This window comes from Silene latifolia, chromosome X, assembly GCF_048544455.1.
Source record: "Silene latifolia isolate original U9 population chromosome X, ASM4854445v1, whole genome shotgun sequence".
NCBI lineage: Eukaryota > Viridiplantae > Streptophyta > Magnoliopsida > Caryophyllales > Caryophyllaceae > Silene > Silene latifolia.
In genome coordinates this window covers 70,835,829-70,844,026 of record NC_133537.1, presented here as the reverse complement: position 1 = coordinate 70,844,026, position 8,198 = coordinate 70,835,829, and the positions used below count along the sequence as shown (strand labels likewise).

Genomic DNA, 8,198 nt, shown 5'->3' with positions numbered 1-8,198 from the left:
CTTAGATTCCTACAAAAACATGTTAAGCAAACAAATACACTAGAACAACAAATATTAGCTTATGACACTATGATAAGTGCTAATTAACAAATAAAATGAAGCTAATATAGGGGATGAAAGTATATAAAATATGCACTTATCAAACTCCCCCAAGCTAAACCCTTGCTTGTCCCCAAGCAAGAAACCAAATCCCATCAATTGCAATATCCAAACAAGCTAAGCATAATGATTTAGAAACCCGAAACAACATGGGCAAGGAATAAAGCAAGACATGGATGAGATTTACACGACGGCGTAGCATAGAAAACTTTGAATGAACCTTTAAGCTCTTGCATGATCTTTTGACTTATGGACTCTCACGGGGCACTCGAATTCTTTTTATGTGAAAGGACAATTTTGTGAATAAACACTCAACTATCCTCGACTTATAACAATGTGCCCGCAATCTAATATGGTAAACACGTCAAATCTAGTAGGCCAAAACAATCAAATGTAAGCATGATAAAGAAGCCAAATGGGTAGGAAGAAGGCAATATAAAATGGGTAAGAAGGGGGAACAAATGAATTATGGATTGTGGAGCTAATGTCAAGCTAGCAACAACCAAATTGTAAAGGATGCTCAATCCCAATTCTAACCCAATTTTGCAATTCAAATCATAAGAAAACTCTCCAAAATGTATGAATAATGCTTGAGAATTTCTCACATCTTTTTTTCTTCTCCTTTTTCCTTTTCAATGCATACTTCTTCTTTCATTTTCATTCATTTTCATTTCTTTCTTTCTTTTCATTTTCATTTTTTTTTTCACTATTTTTCTTTTTCACCATTTTTTTCCTTGTTTCTCGTTTCTTTTTCAAGAGCATTAAGACCAAGCTCACATGATATTCAAAATTTGAAACAAATCCCAATTGAGCACCCAAACAAGACCAATCAAGCTACTAGCTCAACAAGGTAGGCAAGTTATAATGTAGCTAGGGAAAAATGTTTGTGAAGGGGTCAAGAAGGTAAATATATTCATGTGAATGGCTCCAAAATGCTATAACAAATGAATGCATGCTTACCAAGAGATGACATGAGAACCATACTTGTGCCTTTTGATGAAGCACACATCATAAGGAGACCTACACTCACCTAAGAGAGACCGGATATGGATGCATTGGTCAAAAAAAAGCTCTACCTTACCATTTTGTAGCTTGCCGAAAGTCAAGATCAAGCCTATTCGGTTCATTGTCCATCTCCTACCTACTATGTCAAGACATCCCCATGTAGCTAATATCCCAACATGAAAGAATAAATCATTAGCAATAAGCCATTATTAGGATAAGCAAAGAGGAAAGTAGGCTACAAGCAAGCACAAAGCAAAAATTTCTCTCAAAAATTTTCAAATTTTCTACACTACATGCAAACTATTCTATATGCAAATGCAATATCTCCCCCCAAGCTAAACATCACATTGTCCTCAATGTGCCAACTATTCAAATCACCCAATCAAACCATAAAAATGGCTCAAAGCACAAAATAAGAAGAACTAGAGGTTATGGTTAATGGGTTGCAAGATCTAAACTAAAATGCAAAGCAATTAAAACTTACTCGATTTGCCAATCTCCCCCAAGCTAGCATGAATTCGGGGGAATGTAGATGTTTCTTTGTGATCTTTAGTGAAGAAATGTGAAGAAACGAGAAAGAAAGGAGGAAATAAGTACCGTCGGGTATGCATGAATGATAGAAAGAAATCTATCTTTTTTTTTCCTACCCGTATAAAGCAAAGGCCAGGAAGTCAGAGAACCACAACCCCGATCGGGGCCACCAACCCCGATCGGGGTTGACCTCCTCTTCGGCTTTTTGACTTTTTCCGCGTTTGTTTTAATTCCTTCTCGTTTCTCGAAAACCACGTCCCCGAACGGGGTTGTGGCATGGGGAAGCGTGCCATATTTTCTTCCAATTCTTCTTCCTTCATTTTCACCTAAAAATCACAAAAAGAAACATCATCAAGTAGAACATTTTATTACTAATCTAAAAAAAAAACAATAAATTGCAGAAAATTAAAAACAAAAAGAAATAAAAGCAATAAAAAGATTGGGTTGCCTCCCAAGAAGCGCTGGTTTAACGTCCCGCACGACGTAAGAAGCTATTTGATTCAAGTTTGGTTCTTGAGCTTGCCACCAACCGAGCTCCATTTTATAGCTATCTTCGCATTCCGCAACCATTTGAAATTGTTCAAATAAATTTTCCTTTTCCTCTTGGCACTCCTAGCATTAGTGCCTTTAGCATCGTCCCTACAAAACAAACAACACCCATATCGTCCTCTAACGGATCCATTAGTGAGGATCTAAGCATAGTAGAGGCAAGAGAAGAGTCCACAGTGCTAAATAAATAACAAGACTCTTGTAACATTGGGCTTATAATGGTGTTGTTTTTGCTAAAGGAAACCCGGTCATCACCCACTTCAAACGTCAACCTCCCATTTTTCACATCAATTAACGCACCCGCGGTGCGTAAAAATGGCCTACCCAATATAATTGGGGTTTGTGAGTCCTCGGCCATATCAAGTATGAGGAAGTCAACGGGTATGAAAAACTTGCCAACTTTGACGGGTACATCTTCTAAGACACCTAAAGGTGTAACACCCGCGAATTTTCCATTTTGACATTTATAATTTAATTAACCATTCTATGGTCTTATTTATATTTTAAATTATTTAATTTAATTAATTTCATTATTAAACATGATTTTTATAAATATTATATTTTTAAAGCTTAAGTTATAAAAAATAAATATTTTGGTCGGATAATAATGATAATAATAATAATATTCTCCGTCTTGAGTTGTAGTGGGCTTGAGACGTAAATTCATGTTTATATCGACTCAATCTTGCATGTTGGGCCTAGTCTGACTAATGGGCTCACATACTACTCCTTCCTCCTCATATGAATCATGAAGGAAACCCTAACCCCTCCTCCTTCCTCACAATTTCAGCAACACCACCACAAACACAAACACCATTTTCATACTCTCCTCTTACAAATCTTTAAAACACCATAACTTGCTCAATTCTTGTCCAAATCAAGTGATTTTCGCGTCTATCTCTTCCTCTCATCGCCCTCCATCTTTCTAGGTAAGAAAGACACCGACTTTCCTCCTTATATAGGGCTGTCGAGCCGTTTTATACATGGTACCCTTTTTCTAATTTTGATTCTTAGTCTTATTTTGTGTTTTCTTATGTTTAGGAGAAGTTTTAGTTGACCCGGAAGTGGATTCTTGAAAGGTAGACGAGTATTTTGTTGATTTAAGTGCAAAAAGGTAACGGTGATGGGTTACTCGACATTATGTCAATTTAATGTGTTTATATGTTGTGGTTTATTCTTGTGTTTGTTAAAGTATGAATCTTTACATGTTTCACATGTTCATTGTTGGATAAATTGGTTTTTGAGACCGCCTTATGGTTGTTTGACTAATTTCTAGTCTTTTGTCACCTGTTTGTTCAATTGGATTAAATGGGTTGTTTACATATGTTAAATTAGAGAAAAATCCGTCTTAATCATGCTTAGTTGACATGTTTAATTATGTCATGAGATATTTATTGGATTAATATTATAAATGATGAAGTTGGTAGTATGGTTGTTTTGAAATATGTCTTAAATGGTGATTTAGTATGTGGGTATGTTGAGATCTAAGCTTTTGAGTGAAAAAGATGGAATCTTTATGTTGAGTTTACCTTATTAAGTCTTATTCATGAACATGGAGTAATTTATGAATGTTGTATGTTGTGGATTCTTGTTTTTAATTGTATAATTGATACTTGGAGGTTGATTATGTGTCCAACAATGATGTTGAAGCAACTTTGGGTAAAATTGGTGGTGTGTTGGTTGAATTTCTTCATTATAATGGTGTTATTTAAATTCTGGTGCAAATGAGCCGAAGCTCATCCTTGACAGAATTTTTGGGAAGTGACATTTTAAATGTTTGTAAAGTTTGAGCTTGACTCATTGTGGACAACATTCATTTTAAGGTTGTTTTCTTATCAAGTGACCATCTACTTGGTTAAGTTAAGTGTTTTTATACGTTATGTTGCACGATTTACTTCATATGCTTCTTACTCTTTGTTCCAATGCTCATAAATGGCGCGGGTTTGGTCCCCACCCGGCTGGGAGTTCTCTTATGGTTTCTCTTCACTTATAACTTCTATTAATCATTTATTTAATTACGCATCCTTCTTATGATTGGTAAATGGTCAATTTAGGATTTGTTTATGTTATGATAATGCGAATTATTGTTGTTACTCGTATTTGTGACCGGAGTGTGACGGTTTACATGGTGTGACTACTCGACATTCCTTATTTATTTGCCCTCGGACATTGGGTCACGATTAAGTGCCATTGTTTCCGAGTTGGGCTATCTTCCTTCCGCCTCTTCGGACTTTGGGGTACGGCTAGGTACCATGGTTCCGACTTGGGGTTACTCGACCTTGGGGCACGGCTAGGTGTCATGGATCGAGTCTTGGATACGATTTGGGATTATATGTCGAATCGGGTGTCGTCCATCCCAAGAGTCTGGCCAGATTTAGACTAGGACCGTATTATGATCGTCGTCCTACCAGGAGGTTGGAGTCTAGGGGTTTGTCTTGTTTTGAGTCAAAGCCTTTGTAAATGTCTTGCTTGTTACGGTCATTGGCGTGTTCTTATATACGAGAGTGCACGTCTTATATGATTGTTTGTGAGAGTCTTGGTCCTATCGGATACTAGTGGTGAGATGCAAGCCCCTAGTTGCGATATGATCGTCGGGATTGATGTTCCATCCGTTCTTATGGTGAGATGCAAGCCATAAGTATGAATGTGACATTAGTAGCCACGTCCCGTGCTATGGTTGTTAAGAGGTTTTCAAGTAATGGCTATTGGTTTCCATCCATGTATTTTCTATTCAATTGATCCGTTGTTTACCTTCTTCATATGATTCGATGCCTAATCTCATATCCATGTTTTGGTTACCTTGAATGCATGTTTAATATAATGTACCATGCCTATCTCATTAAGAATGCAATGTGCCTATCTCATTATGATTATCGTTTATATTCCCTTGTTCATATTATTCAAGTATGATGCATGATCAATATGTTTAATTAAGTTCTTGCTTATGTGCATTTTGACATATTGTGGCTGGGAGAACCCTGAGTTACTCCCCACTGACTGTGGCGTTCATGTTTACATGAATGACAGGTTTGTGATGCAGATTATGGGGAAGACGTGTGAGCTAGCGAGAACGTTGAACCTTGGACCTTAGTTATAGTTTGCTTAGACTCACCTATCGTTAGACTTGTGTTTATTCGTGGGATATCTTTTCCCCAACGCACTTCGTTTTTAATTGTAAAACTTATTCATTTTACTTTTCATTTTCGTTTGATCACTTATGGTGGATTTCACACTTTAAACTTTAAAGGTTTTAAAAATCCCTTATTTTCCGCTTAGATTTAATAGTTCTTTTGATGCCTCATCGAGGGGTGTCACAAAAGGTCGCTTTAAAGAACGGTCCGCCATTTGCAATGTAATACTTGTGCATTTTAAAGCACCCATGTTAAGTTTTTCACAAAGGGAATAGGGCATGACACTTACACTAGCACCTAGGTCGCAAAGGGCCTTATTAATGGTATATTTGCCTATAGTGCAAGGAATAGAATAGCTACCGGGGTCCTTAAGTTTCGGGGTAGACTTATTTTGTAAGAGTGCACTACACTCTTCGGTGAAAGCAATGGTCTCAACCTCATTGAAGGATCGCTTCTTTGAGAGGATTTCCTTCATAAACTTTGAATAGGAAGGGACTTGGGTAAGCAATTCCATAAACGGGATGGTGACTTGCAAATTCTTACAAACTTCCAAAAATTTAGCAAACTTACCTTCCTGCTTGTGCTTTGTTAGACGATGGGGAAATGGTACTTGAACAACTTCCTTGGAAGGAGCATCCTCCACATCTTCCACTTTCTCTTTCTCATTGGGAGCACTCACCTTGTTTGAAACGGCATCACTCTCCTTAGCAATAGGAGAGACTTCTTCAACAACCACATCATCACTTTCTTTTGGCATAGGAGACCCAACATCTTTGGCATCAAGCTTGCTCTTCCTCTTTATCATCAACAATCGATGAGGAAATGGCACACGATCTTTAACAATAGGCTCTTCACTAACCTTCTTTTTATCATTTCCCCCAAGCTTAGCCTTTTTAACAACCACCTCATCATCCAAAGTCATGGATGGCCCATCATAGCTTGAACCACTTCTCAAGGAAATAGAATTAACAGTTTCATGTGGTTGCTCACCTTGGGGAGGTAGTTGACCATTCTTCCTTTGAGAGCTAGAAGCGGCTAGTTGAGCCACTTGTTGTTCCAACATCTTAACCGCGGCACTATGAGCTTGATCATTTTTTTGAATTTGAGCCAACAATTCCCTTTGCATTTGGATGATCATGCCCTCGAGCTTACCCACTTCTTGATTGTTTTGTTGGCTATTTTGTGGTGGATTTTGTTGGTAATTGTTTTGTGGGGGCCTTTGTTGATTTTGATAACCCGGCGGAGGGATATACTTTTGTTGTTGAGGAACATAGGCATTTTGTTGTGGTGGGGGTTGAGGGTTAAGCACATTGTTGCTATTGTAAGACAAGTTCGGATGGAATTTTGAATTCGGGTTATAGGTGTTGGAAAATGTAACCGGTGGATATGAACTTTGTCTAAAAGCTTGAAAAGCATTTACCTCTTCAATGGGGGCTCGGCAATGAGCGGCATAATGACCCGCACCTCCACATCCATCACAAACGATGATTTGGCTCGTTGAAGACACAACATTGAGTTGTTGAGTGGAATCTTTAACATCTCTCTCCGCCAATTGTTGTTGGAGCAAAGCAATTTGAGCTAGCAAAACGGAGTTGTTAGAGGATTATTCTTTACCTTTGGATGGCACAACTCGGGAATTGACATATTAGGCATCATGGACCGCCATAGATTCGATCGTAGCATAAGCAAGGTCGGTGTCAATTTGATCAAACCGCCCGTTGTTGGCGGAATCAAGAATCCTTCGCGACTCGGCACAACATCCATTGTAGAATGTTATTGCTAGAAACCAATCATCTAGCCCATGATGTGCGCATTGCCTTTGAAGCTCTTTGTACCTCTCCCAAGCCTCATATAAGCCCTCAAGAGCTTGTTGACGGAATCCGGTGATTTGGCTCCTCAAAGTTTGAGTTTTCTCCGGTGGAAAAAACTTTTGATAGAAAGCAAGAGCCAATGTCTCCCAATTGGTGATTCCCATGGCGGTGCGGTCAAGGCTATTGATCCAAAGCTTGGCTTTGTCCTTCAATGAGAAAGGGAAAAGTATTTCCCTTATTTGGGCTTGAGTGACGCCCGTTTGTCGGATCATGGAGCAATAGTCACAAAAGTTTTGCACATGCAAATTGGGATCCTCCAAAGGACTTCCCCCAAATTGCTTCCTCTCCACAAGGCTAATGAAAACCGGCTTGATCTCGAATTCCGGCGCGGTGATTTGAGTGGTTGTGATTCCGGCCGGAAGCATGGCCGCGGTGGGCTTTGAGTGATCGGAAAGTTTCACCATCTTTTTTGTAGTAGATGGTGGTGGTGGTGGAGATGATGAACAAGAAACCTCCTCCTCTTCAAGGGCTTCTAGATCGTCTAAGTAAGACTTTCTAGCACTTTCAACTTGTACGGGAGAAGTGGCTTCTTTCACTTCCTTCCAAAAACGTCATCTTCTCCTAAAGGTTTTCTCGGGCTCGGAATCCGGTGAAAGCAATTCTCCACTACGAGAGGACCTGGGCATAAGACAACAATTTCTAGGAAAATGATAAGTAACGGTCTCAAGGAACACGTGTTCCCCAAGACAAAGGAAAACAAGATAAAAATCGACAATTCAAAAAACAATAAAACCGTGTCCCCGGCAACGGCGCCAAAATTTGATAGGCTTATCGCGTACCTATGCAAAGATAATTACCCTAGACAACAAGTTAATGTAGCAATAGGGGTCGAACACAAGGAAACGGGAATTACTTCGTGAATTGCTATGGGTAGATTTTTATCAAGGTCGATTACGATTTGGGTTGGTTTGATTGTTTGGTGATTAATAACAATAATGATGTAAATTATATAATAAAAGAGAGTCTAAGGGGTTCGGGTCACACATGCAAAGATAAACATATGATCATGATA

At 38.7% G+C, this 8,198-nt stretch overlaps 1 long non-coding RNA gene and 1 other non-coding gene across 2 annotated transcripts; both read left to right on the top strand.

The window, feature by feature from the left end:
* Positions 1 to 3,028: 3,028 nt before the first annotated feature.
* Positions 3,029 to 5,496, top strand: LOC141621440 (uncharacterized). The gene is made up of 3 exons (XR_012532329.1): positions 3,029 to 3,113; positions 3,226 to 3,298; positions 5,212 to 5,496. It is a non-coding gene; the product is annotated as an uncharacterized LOC141621440 (long non-coding RNA).
* Positions 5,497 to 7,111: 1,615 nt separating this feature from the next.
* Positions 7,112 to 7,218, top strand: LOC141625118 (small nucleolar RNA R71). Its single transcript, XR_012534914.1, has one exon. It is a non-coding gene; the product is annotated as a small nucleolar RNA R71 (small nucleolar RNA).
* Positions 7,219 to 8,198: the final 980 nt, after the last annotated feature.